The sequence below is a fragment of the Meles meles genome, chromosome 5 (assembly GCF_922984935.1).
Source record: "Meles meles chromosome 5, mMelMel3.1 paternal haplotype, whole genome shotgun sequence".
In the NCBI taxonomy this organism is placed as follows: Eukaryota; Metazoa; Chordata; class Mammalia; order Carnivora; family Mustelidae; genus Meles; species Meles meles.
The window spans coordinates 38,610,661-38,629,937 of record NC_060070.1 but is presented as its reverse complement, the minus strand read 5'-3'; positions in this window follow the sequence as shown (position 1 = coordinate 38,629,937).

The following is a 19,277-nucleotide window of genomic DNA, read 5'->3' as shown; positions in this document are numbered from 1 at the left end:
TTTTAGAAATATGATCATTATGTCATTTCAAATATATTCTAAAGATGCACTTCTCAAAGCCCCCAAATTGTGTCAGACAGCCATTTCACAGCTCTCTAGATTTCCACTACTCAGCAAAAATTGCTGGACTTAGAAAAAGCCAAGTTCATTGTCTTGTAAAATACTGTGGGTATTTATGCCACAGCGTGATAAATCTCAGAGAGGAGAGAAAGCGGGTATGAGATTTTTAGATCTATTACACCATTTAACTCAAAGAATGTTTATATGACCCACTGTACAAAGTTTAAATACATGAGGCAGTTTTGATTGTTAACTCCCTGAACTTGCTGGCGGAGCAAAGTGAGACAAGACATTTCTAAACAGTGTGCTCTGGTATTGTTATCTGCTAGAAGGCACTTTCTGTCTTGTCAGCCGCTTCAGACATCTGCTCAGCTCCATAAAACCTGCACACAGCATGGGTCATTTTTGTTTGTTTGGAGCTGAGGAGCATTAAGTATCGGTTGACTGTAAGTTAGATGTTACTCAAAGTTAGATAAGACAAGAGAATTCTAGTGATAAAGTAAGTTCTTAAGAAGAAAGTTTGGGTAACCCACTCAGTTTATTTCCTAGATACATTTCCAAATTTAAAAAGTTTATGTTATAGCATGTACTTTTACATTACAGTTATTTGAACAGTAAAGAAAAGAAAATACTTCATCCTAATTTTCCACATAACTAATAGATCATTTTAGAGTATTTTCATATAATGACTTGTACATTATTTAAAGACACAGCAATGTTACACTGGACCATTTTCCCTTAATATGTTATTTCATATGTTGCCTTTTCCTTCCTGGAGAAGCATTTCAAATTGCTGCACCATGTGCAGATAAGAAAATTCACTTACTCGTTATCCTATTGCTGATTATTTCAGTTGTGCCGTGTTTCTGTTGTGTCCAGTTGTGAGGCTAAGCCTATACTTGTTTCTTATGTTTTCAGGGATACTTTCTCACATTACACAACCCAAGCAAATTTCTCTTTGTTTTATTTAAAACCAAAACCAAAAAAAGTCTAAGGCGCATATTAGTATTTGGCAAATTGCTGTTTTTTTTATTAACCTTTAAAGCATACACATGATAAAATGCACCCAAGATATGTTAGTATTCCAATGTTATGACTGTGGTACAATTCTGTCCCGGGGCTCACAAATACAGCCAGACCCACTTGATATGTTCATTTATCAGCAGGATTCCTGCTAAACAGTAGAATTGATTCTGCTTGGGACGAATTGCTATAAGATTATGATAACCAGGGTCTTCTTCCCAGGCTTAGAAAGAGAACTGATCAAGCTGTAGTCCTAGGGAAAACTTGCAAAGTTCTATCTAAATTTAGATAGAATATATAATTAGACCTTTAAAGCTATAAGGACAAGGTAACATTTATCTTTTGGACGCTTCCAGCCATCTCCCTCCATGTCTTTCTCTCTTATCCTCTTTACCAGCCACTCTCCATTTGTTGAGCCCTTGGTCTGGCTATTATTATTCTTGGGAAGTCGAAGGCTTGGCAGAGGTGAGTGACCACTCTTAGTCATGATCCCAGTGCTGCCAGGCCTGGCTTAAATTCCCCTTTTACTGAGACAGGTCTAAATTTAGCTCCTGCACTTTGTTCCAAAGTGGCTAGCATCAAGGATCTTTAGGAGTAGGGCCAGAATAGAACTGGGGTGTTGTACTGGTGACTGATAGCAAAGGCACATCTCTATCTTATCAAAATCCCATCATGAGAACATAATATGAAGAGGGTTGAGCTCATGTATTTTAATCAAGATCAAGGCTACAGCCTTAAATGGGTATTATTAACCAACTAAGATCATTTTTTGAAGATTTTATTGATTCCTTTTTAGAGAGAGAGCACATGAGGGGAGGGGCAGAAAGGGAAGGAGAGGGACAAGCAGACTCTGCACTGAGCATGGAGCCCTACTTGGGGCTCAATCCCATGACACGGAGATCAGGACCAGAGCTGAAATCAAGAGTCTGTGCTCATCTCACTGAGCCATCCAGGCACCCCAATCATTTTGAATTTAAAAAGATATTTATTCTTTAAAACATAATTAAATATTTAAAATGCTCAAACATAAACTCATTAATTATGTAAGAAGTCCACTGCTATTAGCTGAACTGGTAATCTGTGCAGCCCAGTGTCCTGTCTCTTATATTACTATCATACGAACGTTGTGTGTTAACAGTTGCTTGCTTTAGTAAGACAGCTTCACAAATTTGCAAATAAAGGAAACAAAAATGTGCTAGCATTCTCATCTTGTGGTGAGTAATCATCTCTTGACTTACTAAAAATCTCTTGACCTACTTTTCCCTCAGTTACTGCATCAACTCTTTGCTCCCCATTTTAGTCAAACTTATCCCTAGAGTTTTCCAGTAATGGCTTTCTTCAATTCCATGCATCTCCTTTTATGTTAGACACACTTTAGTCATCCTTTTACCCCAGTGTCTTCCTATAACAGCCTTGTCAAGGCCACTCATGAGGTCCAGACTGATCAATCTTATGTCACTTCCCACTCTTTCAGTCCAGCCTCAGCATTTAGTACAGTTTCCCTCATTTGATATCCAGGATACCATATTTTCCTGCTTTCCATCCTACCTGAAGACATTTCTCAGATCTTCAACTCCTACATTAGAACACACTAGTTTTAATTCCCTGATCTGCTAATCATTTTTGTCTAGACTCTCTTCCTTATTCGTCTGTCTGTCCACAGGCTGTAAATACCACATATCCATTGATGACTCTGAAACTCACACCTCCAGCCCAGTCCCTTTTTGATTTCCAGAATTAACCACTTCAGTTGGAAGAAAAGCACGTAATTCAAAATTAATGGATCTGAAGCCAAACTCCTAATACCCACCACTCCCAAACTCTTCCTCCCCTCATATTCTTCATTATTTCAGTAAATGATAACTACCCTTGTGGTAGTACAACCAAAACAGTTGAAGTCATCTTCATTTCTCTCACTCACAAAGTCCAAATCTATCAACAAATTCTCTGGTTCTATCTTCAAACTTTGGTTCTATCTTCAAATTTCTATATTCAGAAATTGGGGCATGTGGCTGACTCAGTTGGTAAAGTGTCTGACTCTTGGTTTTGGGTCAGGTCATGATTTCTGGGTTGTGAGATCAGGCACCATGTTGGGCTTCATGCTCAATGGAGAGTCAGCCTGAGATTCTCTCTTCCTCTGCCCCTCCCCCCTTCTCTCTCTGTCTCTCCCTTTCTCTTCCTTTCTAAAATAAAATAAAATAAAGTATTCAGAAACATACCACTTCTCATCACCACTACTATTAGTATCTGGTCCAAGTAACATCAACATGCCCCACCTGGCTTATTGCGATAGTCCTCTAACACTGTAGTAGAATTGGTCTGTATTAAATAATTTAGATAAGTAAGATAATATGACACCTCTATTCACAAACTAGAGTATCTTCCCTTCTTAGTCAAAGTCTAAATTCCTTACCATGGCTTAAAAAAACATCTTCCACTTTCTCTTGCTTATCCTCCGTCTTGCTAGACTCCACGATGTTCCTAAAACTGTCTTAGTGCAGAGTTTTAGCTTTATTTTTTCCCCAGCCTGGAATAGTCTTCTCGCAGATTGCCACATGGCTCATTCCTTTTCTTCCTTTAAAGCTCTGTTCAAATACCACCTTCCCAGGAAAGCCTCCACTGATCGCCATCTGAAATGCATGCTCCTCATTCCTCTGACAACTCTTCTCATTTTCTACTTTATTTGTCAGCATCTACCATACTACATAAATCTTCTTACCTGTTTCTCTTCACTTAAAAATAGATTCCACGAGCAGTGCCTGGATGGCTTGGTCAGTTAAGCCTCTGCCTCTTGATTTCAGCTCAGGTTATGATCCCAGTTTCCTGGGATTGAGGCCCGATTCAGTCAGGCTTCATGATCAGTCTGCTCAAGATTCTATCTCTCTGTCCCTCCTTCCTGCTGTCTTTCTGCCTCTCTCTCAAATAAATAAGTAAATACAATCTTTAAAGAAAATAAAAAAAAATTAAATAAAAATAGGTTCCGTGAATAAAAAGGACTTCCATTTGTTATCATATCTTCACACCATATGATAGCACCCAGCATTTAGTAGGCACTTAATAAATAGTTATTGACTAAATATATAAATAAGTGAAGGAAAGGAAGAGAGCAGGGGACTCTTTCAATAGTCTAGGTGAGGAATTATGGTGACTTGAACTAGGGTAGTAACTGTGGACGTATTGCTAGATTACAGAGGAAAAGCTAACGAAAATCTCAAGATTCTTGTTACTGCTATTTGTCTTAGAAGCAGAAATCTGCACTGTATCTGAATGCATCAATATTGGGGGCTCCTTTATGTAAAGCATCACCCAAAAGGACTTGATCTGCTTTCAATGTACCAACAATATTGTGATTGTTAGTCTAGAGAACTGAGGACAAGAGCCTGAACTAGGGTTGTTACCTAAAATGCAGGATACACAGATATATTTATATTTCAGATAAACAAAGAATAAAATTTAAGTATGGCCCAAATATTGGATAGGACATATTTATACTAAATATACATGTATATATAAATATATATGTATAATATTGCAAGCATACAATACATTCACAATATAATATAGAGATATAGATATATACACATACATATATGTAAACATTGCATGGGATATATTAATACTAAACACATATACTTATATATTATATATATTATATATTTATAATACATTTATGTATATATTTATATAAAATATATAATGTATATATATTGAGTATAAATATGTCTCATGCATTTTGAATGTGCGTGTGTGTTGTTTATATCAAATCAAATCAAACCATCTTTTTAAATTTAACCTTGTTTATTAATTTGTTTGTTTATATCTAAAGATGGCAAACTAATGTGGACTACTGAAAATTTCTTTGAAGTAATGAATGTTACTTTGAGTATTCTTCAGGGAAAAAAGTTCTAGCTTTTTTGTCAATAAGATAAACTGGGCGAGGGACACCTGGGTGTCTCAGTGGGTTAAGCCTCTGCCTTCAGCTCAGGTCGTGATCTCAGGGTCCTAGGATTGAGCCCCACATCTGGGCTCTCTGCACAACTGCGAGCCTGCTTCCTCCTCTCTCTCTCTGCTGCTTCTCTGCCTACTTGTGATCTCTCTCTCTCTCTCTCTGTTGAATAAATAAATAAAATCTTAAAAAAAAAAGGAATAAACTGGGCAAGCCCTAATTTTTCATCTCAAACATCTATGAAAGTTCAGAGCTGTGGTTTAATTGTCTTTAATTTCACTTATTATCCTTATTCACTAAAGAATAATTTTCAGCCAATAACAGCATCAAAATTGAAAAATTATCTATCTCTATAAACTAGTTAATTAATATTACTTTGCACCTAATAAAATTAGATTTATTTCACAGTTCTCTCAAGAATGTTTGGCTAATAGTCTGCACCTAACTCAATCTAAATTTTTCAACAAATGGAGGCCAGACCTGAGCTCTGCTCCACCCCTCTCCCCCACCCCTCCTCCCAACCCCCACCTCTCTTAGGTTTATGCCATGCACAGATCACATGCTATGTCATGATCTCAGGATCCTGCCTGGAGTCAGCAGTGAATGGACTTCTTCCATCTTACCAATGTGTTCCTTGGTCCTTTAACTCCTACATTTGACCAGAGCTCAGTAATAGGTGAAGAAAAGTCACAGAGAAAGGAGAGGAGCAGAGTAGTCTTAATCATATGAGCATAAGTAGAAAAGAATTCAAAACAGAAGGTGTCTTGGGTAGAACTGACAGCTCCTACAGCTACATTTGCATAACCCTTTAGAGAGTAAAACATTGTTATCTCAAAGGTTATTTCATTAATATTTTATTTATTTATTAATCTAGCGTTATTTATTTTTAACAAATGTAGACATTGTGGTTCACGTATGGAAATACTGAATGACAAGGTAGGTGGGCCCTAAGTTGCGGAAATAGTCAGTGATCTAATTCAAGTCCAGAGTGCTTCACCTTCTCCACCAGAGGCCTCTGGCAACTAGTTCTGAGTGAAAAGGAGGAAACTCTCAAAAACAATGCCCCTTTGGGTCACCTGGGTGGCTCAGTAGGTTAAGCATCTGCCTTTGGCTCAGGTCACGATCTCGGGATCCTGGAATTGAGCTGACTTTCAGGCCCCCTGCTCAGTAGGGAGTCTTCCTTTCCCTCTCCCTCTGCCCCTTCCTCCCTACACCTTGCTCCCGTTTTTTCTCTCTCAAACAAAAAAATAAAATCTTAAAAAAAAAAAAAAAAGCAATGTATATTCTATCTAAAGGAATTCTGGATGAATAGAAACTTAAAAGAACTCCACATTTATCAATATACTGAACTGTTGGAGACATCGAGTGATTTTAAGATTGTCTCTTTTAGGCAATTTTTTTGGAGGGGTATGGAAAGAAAGATAAAAAAGAACTTAAAAATGGTCAAAGACTTAAATCTGTATTCAAAAATTATTATATCTTATGTAATTATGTAATCACAATAAGGGAGTAGTATTCAAGATTATTCGGGGACCAATGGGTTTTATAATGTGTCCTTATCCTATATATTTAGGTAAATCTTTTCCCATAAAACCTACTTAATTTTCAGTAATTCTTTTTCCTTTGCTAGAATATCACTTTATCTTAAGATCCTTGTATAACACCTTGTTCACAATAGTTGCTTAAGATAAATTTCTCTGTTGATGAATAAAATTAGAAAAGTCACTATGCCCTTATGAGAAATCGCTCCTCTGCATTCTGCACTACTGTAACTCTTTTTGTTCAAGTCTTCTTAATTGCATGTGTTGGTTGCTCCATCTGAAATGTGCTCTCAGTGTTTCTCTTCATGTCCAAATACTACCAACGCTTTAAAGTCTTGCTCAAAGGTCGCTGGGCTCTGAAGTCTTCACTGATATTTTCAAGGTACACTGTTCAGTCCTACTTCTAAACTTTAGTCACCTATAGAATTTAAATTTAATTATATGCCCTCTTTTTTTATTCCTTCTCTCTTCAAGATTAATGACGTCTTGAAATCAGAACACCTGATTCACTCCCTTCCACCTAGCTCAAATTTCTATCAAAACACTTGATGACTTATGGATGAGATGAGTAGAAATAATGGTTGTTAACATCTACTAAATGCACAAGCAAGGAGTGGGACCGGTGGAGAGCACAGGAATTCAGAGACTAGTAATAAAGAGCTGACACTGTTGGGTCAGTACCTTGACTATAATATTAAGAATCGAAAAATAGCTTAATGCTATGCATATAATAAGGGCTTAATAAATATTTATGGAATTCATATATTAATAAATTAAGGCCAAATTTATGCCCATGCTTAATTAAGACCCTGGTAACAACTCCAGCAGCATTCACCTTAGAGCCATTCAAAAAGTGAAATCACTACTTTTTTTTTTTTCCAGTCTTTTGTTTTGGCCATATAAATAAGCTTAACCCAGATGATTTGAAAGCATATGTGATCATTATTAGACTTGGTACCAGCCTTTTACATCAAAGCCATTAGAAGCAATAAAAAGATTTTAATAAAATTGCTGTTGTGTATTGAACAAAACTAAAATTGTGGGAAAATACCTAGTAGTAATAATTAAATAAAAATATTGACAAGGACCAGGACACAGAACTGTCTTAGTTAAGGGCACCTGGGTGGCTCAGTCAGTTAAGCGTCTGCCTTCAGCTCAGGCCATGATCCTAGGGTCCTGGGATCGAGTCCTGCACTGGGCTCCCTGCTCAAGGGGAAGTCTGCTTCTCCCTCTCCCTCTACCCATCCCCCCTGCTTGTGCTCTCTCTCTCTCTCTCCTGCTCTCTCTCTCGCTCTCAAATAAATAAATAAAATATTTTTTAAAAAGAATTGTCTTAGTTAAGCGCTTTTGAGTATCAACCATAACTTAGTATTTTTAAGTGAATACCAGGTCACGATGATCAGTTATCAGCACACACCAGAGAGAAAGTTGCAGATGCAAATTAAAACAGTAGGAGACATGGAACTAAATGGGAAATCCAGCAGTAATCACAGACATTTCATTAAGTCAATTGTATTAACTAGACTTTGTGTCATTCGCCTTTTTTCTTTTTTAAGAGAGGGTAGTAAATGCTCTGCAGCTGCATTGTTCCCAACAAAGCAATGTGGCTAAATTTTTCAGAAATAGTGAAACATAAACTGAAATAATCTTCCTCCAAATGGATCTCTCCAGATCTGGAAAATCTTCCTAATTACCATGGCTGTGTCCCCTGACTCTTACGTCACCACTCCAAGACTGAGCTATGTCAATCTCATTGATGCATTGCTCAATTATTCTTTCAAAATTATTTGTACAAATAATACAAATGGAGTTATTTTTCATCTTCTACAATTTCATGGCAGGGACTTTGGTGAGGACTTACTCCACATCCTGGACATCTAGCACCTATCACTTGAAGGTGACATCCTTGCTCTTAGGACACAGGTCACAATTTTTTCCAAGCTCTCTGTCTTTTTGAGTATTTTCTATAGGCAATATTTAAAATGCATCTTCGATGTTAAGCAAAATGTGAAGCAGTTATGAAATCTAAGTGTTCCCCTTATATCATATTCCAGATAACACCATAATTCCAGATGAGCTGGGTACAGGATGTCCGAAACCCAACATTTCCAGACACTAACCCTGCTTTCTCAGATTGTGCATCACAGTTGTGTATAAGGCAGTAACAATCACAGTGCTTATAAATCACTTTGCAGTTTACAATACATGTTCACCTATATGACATTTGCACCGGAATACGTTAGCAAGGTTCAGCTGAGTTCAGACTTCTAAAATAACAATTTACTCCAAGTATAAAATGATTGTGGAACACTTCAGATTTTTTAAACAAGGAAAACAAAAGTGGGGGAATTGTGTAACTATGCATGAACTTGCCCTCTATCAGCTACATTTTTATGAATAACCCTTTTGCAAATACCGTGGACATGATCTTTTGGATGTTCCCATCAGAATTACCCATGTGGCATATAAAAATACGGAATCTTGGGCTCTATCTCGTATCTTTGGAGTCACATTCCGCATGGAAGTCAGAGAAGATGCGTTTCCCAAATTGGTATATTTTTACTAAGCTTCATTAGTTCATTCCGAGGCACATATTTGATGGTGAAATTTTGGCCCTTGCAATATTTTATTTTACGGAAGCAAACACTTTTTATACTTTAAAAAGCTTAAGCCTGGAGCAAATTAGTTGACACCTATTCTCTAGAAGTAGCTGATAAATAACAGGAAAATAGACTAGCTTCATTAGTATGGTAAACCATCCATGGGCTAGATTGTGCTTAATTGCTATTTTTAGTAGAAATACCTAACTGTTTCATTCTTGGTATCAAACACTTTTCGAAAAGCGCATAAGCCTCAGTCAATTATATTTACTTGTTAATTTGGCCTGCCTTGGTTTTTCTCTCTTTTCCTTTCTTAATAGCAGCTTTTCCTTGAACTTGAAGCAAGTGCCCCCCAAAACTCTAATCTGTGCAGTCTTTTGAAGAAGTCACATTACTTCGTGCTAATTTACTTCAGTTACTTCATTAAATGACTCAGGGCTTTCGATAAGTGTTTTTTTCCTCCTAAATACTGTTATCATTCAGGGTAGATGAATCCAACTGTGCTTGTCCATGTCAAATCACATAGATAATAATTTTCACTGTGTAAGTTAGTAGAGATCGTCATTGTACAGCATGATTTGCATTAGATTGGAATTCATATACATCCACATATACTAACTGTCTGTTACACTTAAATTTTTTTTTTTTTTGGCTTGTTATTCCTTAGAACAGAAGATCTAAAATGTATAAACAAATATCTCACCCAAAATGGTCAATTCTATTGCTAGGCCTGCTTTCAGTACAGGACAATGATGTCTTTTTTATTCTTTTTTTTTTTTTTTAAGATCTATTTATCTATCTTAGAGAAAGAGAGCACAAGCGTGCATGCAGGAGCGAAGTGGGGAGGGGCCAGAGGGAGAGAATGCATATCACACAGACCTGAGCACAGAGCCAGTTGTGGGGCTCCATCCCAGGACCCTGAGATCATGACCTGAACCAAAATCAAGAGTCAGACACTCAGCTGACTGAGTTAACCAGGTGCCCCATCAGCACAGGCACTGATGTCTTACTGCACAATTGAAGCCACAGGAAATCACCTTCCATCTTGTACTCCCTGCCTACACACACACACACACACACACACACACATGCTACTCTAAGTAGAAGTGTTTCAGTGTTTCAGATTATTTTAATGATCAGTTTACAAATGGTCTCTGACTCCTAGGAAAAATTATTCTGTCTTCCCATTTCCTGACTGCCACCTCCTTCATCAACGTACATTATCCCTCCTAGTTTTCCTCATGATGGTGCCTCATCTCCCTCACCAAAGCAACTGTCTCTGGTACTCTCAGCTTTCTCTCATTGCTTATACCTTGCTTTCCTCTCTGTTTAATGCTGTTTCAGACCACTTGACCTATGTTCTTGTAGTTCTCCAGAGACTTCTTTTCTTTCTGCTCAAAAAAGGGGCTCATTCATAGTCCCAGTTTCTATTTGTCCTCTGTCTACACTATAGGTACTAGGGTGTTGGTGCTATTTTCATCAAATTTTGTGTCTCTGTTACCTTTTACTTTTCCTTCCCTGAAGTGCAAAATCAAAGACCAAAGAACAAGGGCAAATTATGTTTCTTCCAGATGTAGGACAGAGTGAAGTCTAGTCTCAATATACTTGAGGTTCAATATAATTCTCTGTGCTGCCTGGGAGGGGTCTGGGAGGACAGGAGACACTTTTTTCAATTTTGTGAAGTATTTTTAAAGTATTTTTAATTAAAATTAAGATTAATTTAATATTAAATTAAGTCAAAACACAAACTCAAATGCTATTTTTGTTAGCTCAATTACATCTTGCAAATATTTTCCTGTTCTTGCAAGTTTAGGTAACAAGGTTTTTTTGGTTTGTTTGTTTTTTGTTTGTTTGTTTTTTCTTCTGCCCTCCCAACAAAGGTTTTGTTTTTTTGTTTTTTCAACAAAGTTTTTTATATTTGTAGCTCACTTAATATGTCTGAATATATGGGCTGAAATATTATATAAAATAGTCTCTGATTAATTTCGGCTAGTTTCTAATAAGAGAGTTCCTGAGACTATTACCTCTGGAGCTCAGGAACTTCGAGGTAAATGCCATTGTGTAATGAGACTTTTTGTGTCTGGTTCCCAGATCTCTCCTAGTACTAAAGCCTGTAAACATCAGATATAAAGTCAATGAATGCAGACTTTTTATATTACTATTGTATTTAAATACAAATGTATTTGCAATAATAGTGTAAGGTAATTGCCGCCTGAACACTTTGTACCTTGGTCATCAGCAGTCCAGCCAACTCCTAATATGGGCTTTCTTATTCAGAGTCCTACCAAACCTGACAGACCCTATAAGGGAACTGGATCAAGAGGCAGGGGCATCTTGGTGGATTCTTTCTGGATTAGGATACACAACAGGATGAATACTCACTCTGCAAATTCCACTCATGTTAGAAACCATTGATGGGATTTCTTTCCTTCCTTTGGTAAACAAGGACTCTACTTTCTGAGGGTAGCACACCAGCCATTCCTAGCTGTCTGTGTGAACGTTAATCTCCTTGGAGTGAGGGAGATACCTAACTTCCAAAACCTCTCTTTGGCTAGGAGTTCTCTTTTCTCATGTCTACTGCTCTTGGGAGTAACAGGAGTTGACATGAATATTAGCTTTGTTTTAATTCATATACTGAGTCTATGACACTATGTGAAAAGTTCCTTCATTTAAAGGGAAAGAAACTATTTAGTTCTATGTCTGAATCTGAAAAATTAGTTTCTCTTGAGACTGAAAGGTGTTCACGTCATTCTTTTTATTGATTCAAAAGCCAAGGCTCATCAACGACACGTAAAATAATAGAAAATACGTATTGGTCTCTGCCTCCAGTTCCTGGCACAGAGACGTTAAGACCTTTATAATTTTGTAAGTGATAAGAATACTAGGAGCATTTCTTGTTCTAATACTGCCTTTGACCTTTGTTTCTGACACAGAATTCCTGAAACCCCTGTAGTTTCCCAGGTTATAAGAATGTCTTTTGTGCTAGTGAGGCAATTCTGGCTAGGTTCCTGGGTGGCTCCTGGATGAGGGATAATCATGGGAAAGACCAAGCCATCATCAGGGGCTGGGAATTTTCAGCTTGCCTCACATTCTCTTCAGAAGGGAGAAGGGCTAAAGATGATTGATCATTCCTATATGATTAAGCCTCCATAAAGTCCCCAAAATAGGAAGTTTGAAGAGCTTCCATGTTGGTGAACAGTGGGAGCTTCCATGTTGGTGAATATGTCCATGCCTGGACAGGGCACGAAAGTCCTGTACTTCTTTCCACATACCTTGCTGTACACATCTCTTCCATATGGATGTTCATCTGTATCCTTTATAACATCCCTTAATAATAAACTGGTCAGTGTAAGTGTTTTGCTGTGTTCTGTGACCCACTTTAGCAGATTAAGTGAACCCGAGGAGAGGGTCATGGGAAATCTGAGTTACCGCGGATAGGTCAGAAGCACAGGTAACATGCTAGGCTTATGATTTCCATCCAGAGTGAGGTGAGGTTAGTCTTTTGGGACTGAACACTTAACCTATGGGATCTGACACTATCTCCGGATAGATGTGTCAGGATTCAGTTGAATTGTAGGACACCCAACTAGTATCACAGAAATTGCTTGGGGTGAGGAAAAATTGCCAATTATTTGGACCAGAGTGTCAAAAGTGAAGGGTTCTATATGAGTAGTAAAGGAGACTCCAAAGATAAAGATCCATAATAGGTAAAAACTGGGTTTTGCCTTATATAGGAAAGAAAAAAACCTGAGTTTTTCTCTCACTCACCCATGATATGGAGGAGCAGCTGTGCTGCAATCAGTTACTAAAAGTAAAAGTTATCAAATGGAATTTAGAGATAAATAACACCTGGGAAGTTCGTTCACTTGATGCATAAGGAAATACAAACTAAAGAAAAAGACATGATATTCTCCTTTAGTTACTGTTATCCGTAATAGCCCAAAGTGAAAGAACATGCTGAATTTGATCTTGATGCGAGACCAAACTCAGATTTCAATGACTCTGAGCTTTAGTCACTAGACTCAAAATCATTCACTATAGGTAAAGCTTGTGCAGGGACCATAGAAAGTACTTCTGAGACCTCTGGTCACCAAGGTGGTGATCAAGGTTGGGAGAGAGGGACAAATCAAGAAATTATTAGAACCAGAGTATGATATGAAGGAGTTACTTCATTTTATGAATCAGTATCATCAGCTTCCTGAGGAAGCTTCACTGAGGTGGCTTGTGAGAGTGACAAATTTGGAGACTGTGTGTTTGGTTTTGAATGCTGCAGGGTGGAAGAGCATGTTTAGTTTGACTGAAGAACCGCTACTCACTACTCAACTATCACAGATGGCTATATGTGATCCAGACATGCACGAGGTTATTCCCGAGGGAACAACCAGATGGGGGGCTGGTTAAAGCCACTGTAAGGTCTGTTTAATCTCAGAAAGAGGACTGTCCATTTCTACCTATGAATGCCAAGTAGAATAACCAAGAGGAAGCAGCTGATATACTTTGTATATAAACCATGTGGGACAGGTTTTATGATGAGTGGGATATTCTGCTGCTGAATATGTCCATTATTCATCTCATGGCAAATACTATAGTTAAGGAGGTTCCATGCAAGTGGACACCCCATCTAACCTCACTGTTGCAAAACCCAAGGACAGTTGGCAAAGCCTTATAGAGTTTGCTATTTCAGCTTTCCCTCATGGGTCTTAGTGATGCTAATGAAATTTTAAGTTAATGAGCAGGAGAATGGGGAAAGACTGAGGAGAGGATTAAGACACTGGTCTTAGCAGACTGGGAATTTTCAAGCAGTTATTAAAGAATAAGGTGAATAAAGCAAATAGGGATAGAAATGAAACAAAGGGCAGGAGGAGAGGAGAATCATCAGATTCTCTCCAGCAGAGGAAAATTTTTAGATAGTTGTTAAGAAATGGGATGAATAAGGGGCACCTGGGTAGTTCAGTCAGTTAAGCATCTCCCTTCAGCTCAGATCACGATCCCAGGATCCTGGGATGGAGCCACAGGTCAGGTTCCCTGATCAAGAGGGGATCTTCTTCTCCCTCTGCCCCTCCCCTGCTCATGTCATCTCTTTCTCTCTCTCTCTTTCTCAAACAAATAAATAAAATCTAATTAAAAAAAAGAAATGGGATGAATAAAATGGACATTGAAGGTGTTAGAACAAAGGTTTTAGTACACTACCAAAGGGTGGGTGGACAAAGGGACCCTCTGTTGACAACCTAATATTAAACTTCCCCAGACAAGTCCAGTCTATTTCTCACAGTTCAGAAAAATTTTAAAAGCCTGAGGCAGAGATGAAAAGTTATGGAAACCTGACAACAATTGCTTGTAGTTGGCAAACAAATTACTCAAGTTCAAGACTGACAAAAGGCCAGAGTACATTGACTTGACCCCTTGCTGGAGATGCAAAGTCTTTTTTCACAGAGTGAATAAAATGGTCAGGGGTACAAAAAAGACATTCCCAGCACTCCTTGATACAGCAGCCCATGCACTATGGTACCATACTCCATCAGTGAAGCCCTGACATGGGCTACTGTTAGATTGAGAGAACATAAAAATGTGAATGCCAGGAAGACAATGAAAGTCAGAATGTTCAAACAGGCTTTATGTAAAGTGGTTGTGTCTCTTTTACCTGAATGTTTTATGAGAACAGATACCATGTCTGGCTGGGGAACACTTCCATTACCTAGCATGGTGAAAACAAAATTTGTTGAGAAAATCCTAATAGAGACTACAGTTAGGAACAGAAGAGTTGATGGAACAGTGAAAGCTGTTTGGTAGCTTTCGATGGTAGTTTGGTACGTTCGAAAAAGCTCAATTGCCTGATTGTATTTGGGGGATAGAGAGTGTGTCTGCTTGCCGAACGCTTCCCATACCTATTATTATAAAACAGAAGGCATGTAAATTCACTCTTCAATCAATATTAATCATGCTAAATGTAAACCAGTAATATTGCCTGAGCCCACAGAGTGTGGAACAGGAGCTGGAGTTCTGGTAGGGACAAATTCTCTGTGCGACAGCCCTCTTTGCAGCCTCTACCAGGCTTATAGCAAAGCCTGTGGGCAACTCCCAGCAGTGACTAATGGAACTTTGACTGGTAAATTTCCATTGGAAGCATATTTACTCTCCTATTATCAGACATCAATTGAAGCTACCCTGATAGATGAAGGGTATGAAATTATCTTAAAGCCTAAAATAGCCACAATGTAAGAATGACATCAGAGGGGATGGCAATACTCAGAAAATTTCCATTAATGGAAATTGTTTGTACAGAATCATGCTGTCTGGAAAATGAAAGGAGGAGATACTCATGAGCAGGGAATCTTTTTTCCCCCAGGACTGACTCTGGAACTGTGTGAGGAACCGATGGATTCCACAGTCACTCAGACAGTGCCCTACAAACAGCTCTCAACTGACTGACACAGAGCCGCTTGGTTTGTGGATGGTAGTTCCACTGAAAATGAATAACATCCTGTTTGCAAGGTGACCACTCTGAATGAAGAAGGTAGAAACAAATCAGCTCAGTGGTCTGAATCATATGCTGTTTTTCTAGTAGTGATGGAAGAATGCAGTGAAAAAAGCCACTATGTTTGGGCTTTTGATGATTGAGCAGTGGTCAATAGGCTGGCCATATGCTCTGGCAGGAAGGCAATGGAAACCTAGCCAGTTGAAGGGATATCGATATGAGGCCCCATCCTATGGAAATCACTATGGGAATTTGAGGGGTACATTAGAGTCAGACATGACAATGCCCATCAAAAGGTTCCCTTTCTAGGTTTAGAGGATGATTGAAATCAATAATCAGATATCCCCATGTGCTCATCTAAGGTGGCCAGTGAGGTCCACAAAATGAGTAGATGTGTGAGTACTGCAACAGTGTGACATCTTTTTGCACACCCTGAGGCACGAGGTGCCTTTTGCTGCCCCCCCCCAGCAAAAGGGTCTGTTACTGCAGATGGCTATGTGGCAGATTCTCTGTCAGGGAGGGATTGGCCATAGCTGGCAAGTGAGAATGATGCTGGTGGGCCTGGGGGGCGACAAATGGGTCCAGACAGAAACAGACATTGACTCTAGGCTGGGTTTTGCTTACCTAGCAGTGAGTGTTAATGCTCAGAATCCTATAAAAGAAAGTGATCAGAAGATATTGCATCGATTTGGATGGCTGACCATCATCTCTTTAGCCCAAAGGACACATTTTACAGTTTATTGTAGTTTATTGTATCCAACAAAGGTCAGAGAGCTATCCTCCTCAGAGGACTAGTTTTATACAGAATTGCAATAGCCATTGGAAACATTGGTGTGTGAAAAAGAGGAGATAAAGCACGGCTGGCTAAAACACCGTTATGAGCATGTGCTAACACTCAGCATGAATATGACTTAAAATATGTTCCGCCTGGATAGATTCCTATTTTTCTAGTGGGTCTGGGGAAAAGAAGCTGGGAAAAATGCTGGTATACTTTCTTCGTCACATCACTTCAAGTTTCCCCCCTACTTGTTGCAGTGGTCCTATGACGAGGGCTGCAACTACAAGAGCTGGAACAGGGATGATTCCAAAACAAGAAATTGCAACTGAACCTTAAACCTTTTGTCAGAATGCCTAAGGGCCTGATGGGGCAGGATATGCCTTCAGCACATCTGTCAAGACTGGGGCTAACAGTGAAAGCAGCCATATTGCCTGGTGGTAAAGACAGCTCACTACTTCTGCACCTGGGCAACTTCGCTCTATGTGAACAGGAGTGGACTGAGGGGGAAGAACTTGCCCTACTAGTATTGCTGCCAGAAATCTAGATCAGCGCAGTGGTCAAACCTGAAGACCTCTCTGAAGGTAGAAGACTTTGGCTATAAATGGGAAGGAGGAAAGGAGGAAAAGTAGCCAAGGGTAAAGTAATGAATGAATAAATAAGCTTTATAATAAAGGGAATCCAATAGCACATTAACACCTCGGAAGAGGCTTTGAATAAGAGATGATACTGTCTCTTAGCTCAATTATATCTGATGGCTGAAAGGGTAGAGCCCCATCTAGACCATTCCTGTTCACAGAATCTGACAGGATGGAATGGAAGTCTACAAACCTGAGGGGTTTGTGGGGAGACATTTTTCATATGACATGATGATGGACTAGAATGATTATTGATGTCTACACAGGATTCTAGTAATGTGCCAATATCTTGTAAATGATATATTATTTTGCTCTGAAGAGTCCATGGCCAGAGACTGGAGGGTAGGCTGTGGGAGAAGAGAAAATATCTATTTTCTGGCATGGAGCTCCTAAGACTTTGTCATTTCCTAAGTGATAAGAACACTTGGAGCATCTCTTATTCTAATATTAGCCTTTGACCTCTTTTCCTGGCAGAGAGCTCCTAAAACCCTAGATAGTGTCAGAGTTGCCTGGAATTGTAGGACATCCAGCTGGTGTCACAAGCTGGTGTCACAGAAAAATTACTTGCTGTGTTTGTGTCGGGGTGGGAGGGGGATATTTACACATTTGGTGACTAAAAGTGCCAAAAATTGTTTTATGTGAGCAGTAAAGGAGACTCACATGGGAGAAACACACAGTTGGGAAGAAGTGGGGTTTTCCCTGCACAAGTGGAAATCTGAGTTTCTCATTTTTAGATGCCATGTCCATAAGAGGAGTTAAATAAATATTTATTGAATTGAACAGAATGTACTCGGGACCAGACAGATGCCTTGCAGCATTTCCATTGCTATTCAAACGGAAGACTCACAGTACAAAATACAAACCTCCTCTCTATATTTTCAATCATTCTCCTTCATAAGGACAAAATAATCTCAGATTAAAGTGAAGTTTATTTATATTCATATAGAAGTGATATGCAATTCTCCCTTCCCCCCAAAAAAGACTAGTTCTGTATGATTGCAATAGCATCTAATCAGTTACAATTTGTGTGGTTTCTTATTTCTTTTTTCCCAGAATGCTATCTACATTTACATGATCAGCATGATACATATAAAAATACATGTTAATGTGAATTCAATCTGAATGATACCAAGTGTTGTGAGTTTTATGGAGCTGATTCACCAGGTGGGAATGCTTGATTTTTTTTTTTTTCCCCTTGTAAAATTTTTAAAAACATTTTGGAATTTAGGATCTAGTGAGAAGCTTAATTAAAGTGAAACAGGAAAAAAAAAAGTCTTTGAAGGAGTGATCTTAAGATACCTAAATTTCAGTAAGTCATTCTACCAAATAATTATGTGCTGAAGGAATTTTCAAGCTTTCTAATGTTTGTTTCGTATCTTTATTCTTTTTTCCCCTTCTGTCTGATTCCAGGATTTAAGTTCCTTTTGAAGCCTGGAAGTAAATTGTGGGATTTACTTTCTCTCCCACTTTGAGTTTTTTGAACTAACATTTCTAATCAAGATTCTATCTCGTGGAATAATATATGAGGCCAACATTACAAATGGTCCCCAGTACTGATTTTCCCTTTCTTCTTTCCCCTCTCCCTTTGGCAATAGGATCTTCTGGACACACATCTGTGAGGATTAAAAGTACTTTTCTCAGTCTCCTTTGCAATGAGATGTGGCCATGTGACTAAGTTCAGAACAAGGGGATGTGGGGGGAAGCGAGGGATGCAATGAAATATCTGGACCTTTTTTTGTTTGTTTATTTGTTTGTTTTTTTCCTGGTCTTATGTGCTGCTGTCTTATTTTAGTCGTGCAAAAGGAAAAAACACCTTAGGAAAAGTTGGATCCGCAATACAGAAGAACTCTGTGTTCTTCAGTAGTCAGAAGGAGCATGGTACCCTACTGAGCCGGACTGATCATCTTCAGATTTATGTTAGAAAGAAGTAACTTTAACCATATTTAGGACACTGGATTTTTTTTTAATCTGTTTGTTAAAGTAGTTTAGCCTTTAATGTATCTGATACACTTTATCAGAATCCATAGTCTTAATATTAGTAACATAAATAGATGGCTTTTGATTTTCTGTGTTAACTATCTCTTCTGGCTTAGGTTCTGGGCCCAAGATAACGGTTCTCATCACATAAGCTCCAGTCACCTACTCTGGGATGCAGCCTTTACTAACTGAAATCAAAGGCAATTCTTGATTTCTTCTAATTTTAAGTTCTTTTTTTATTA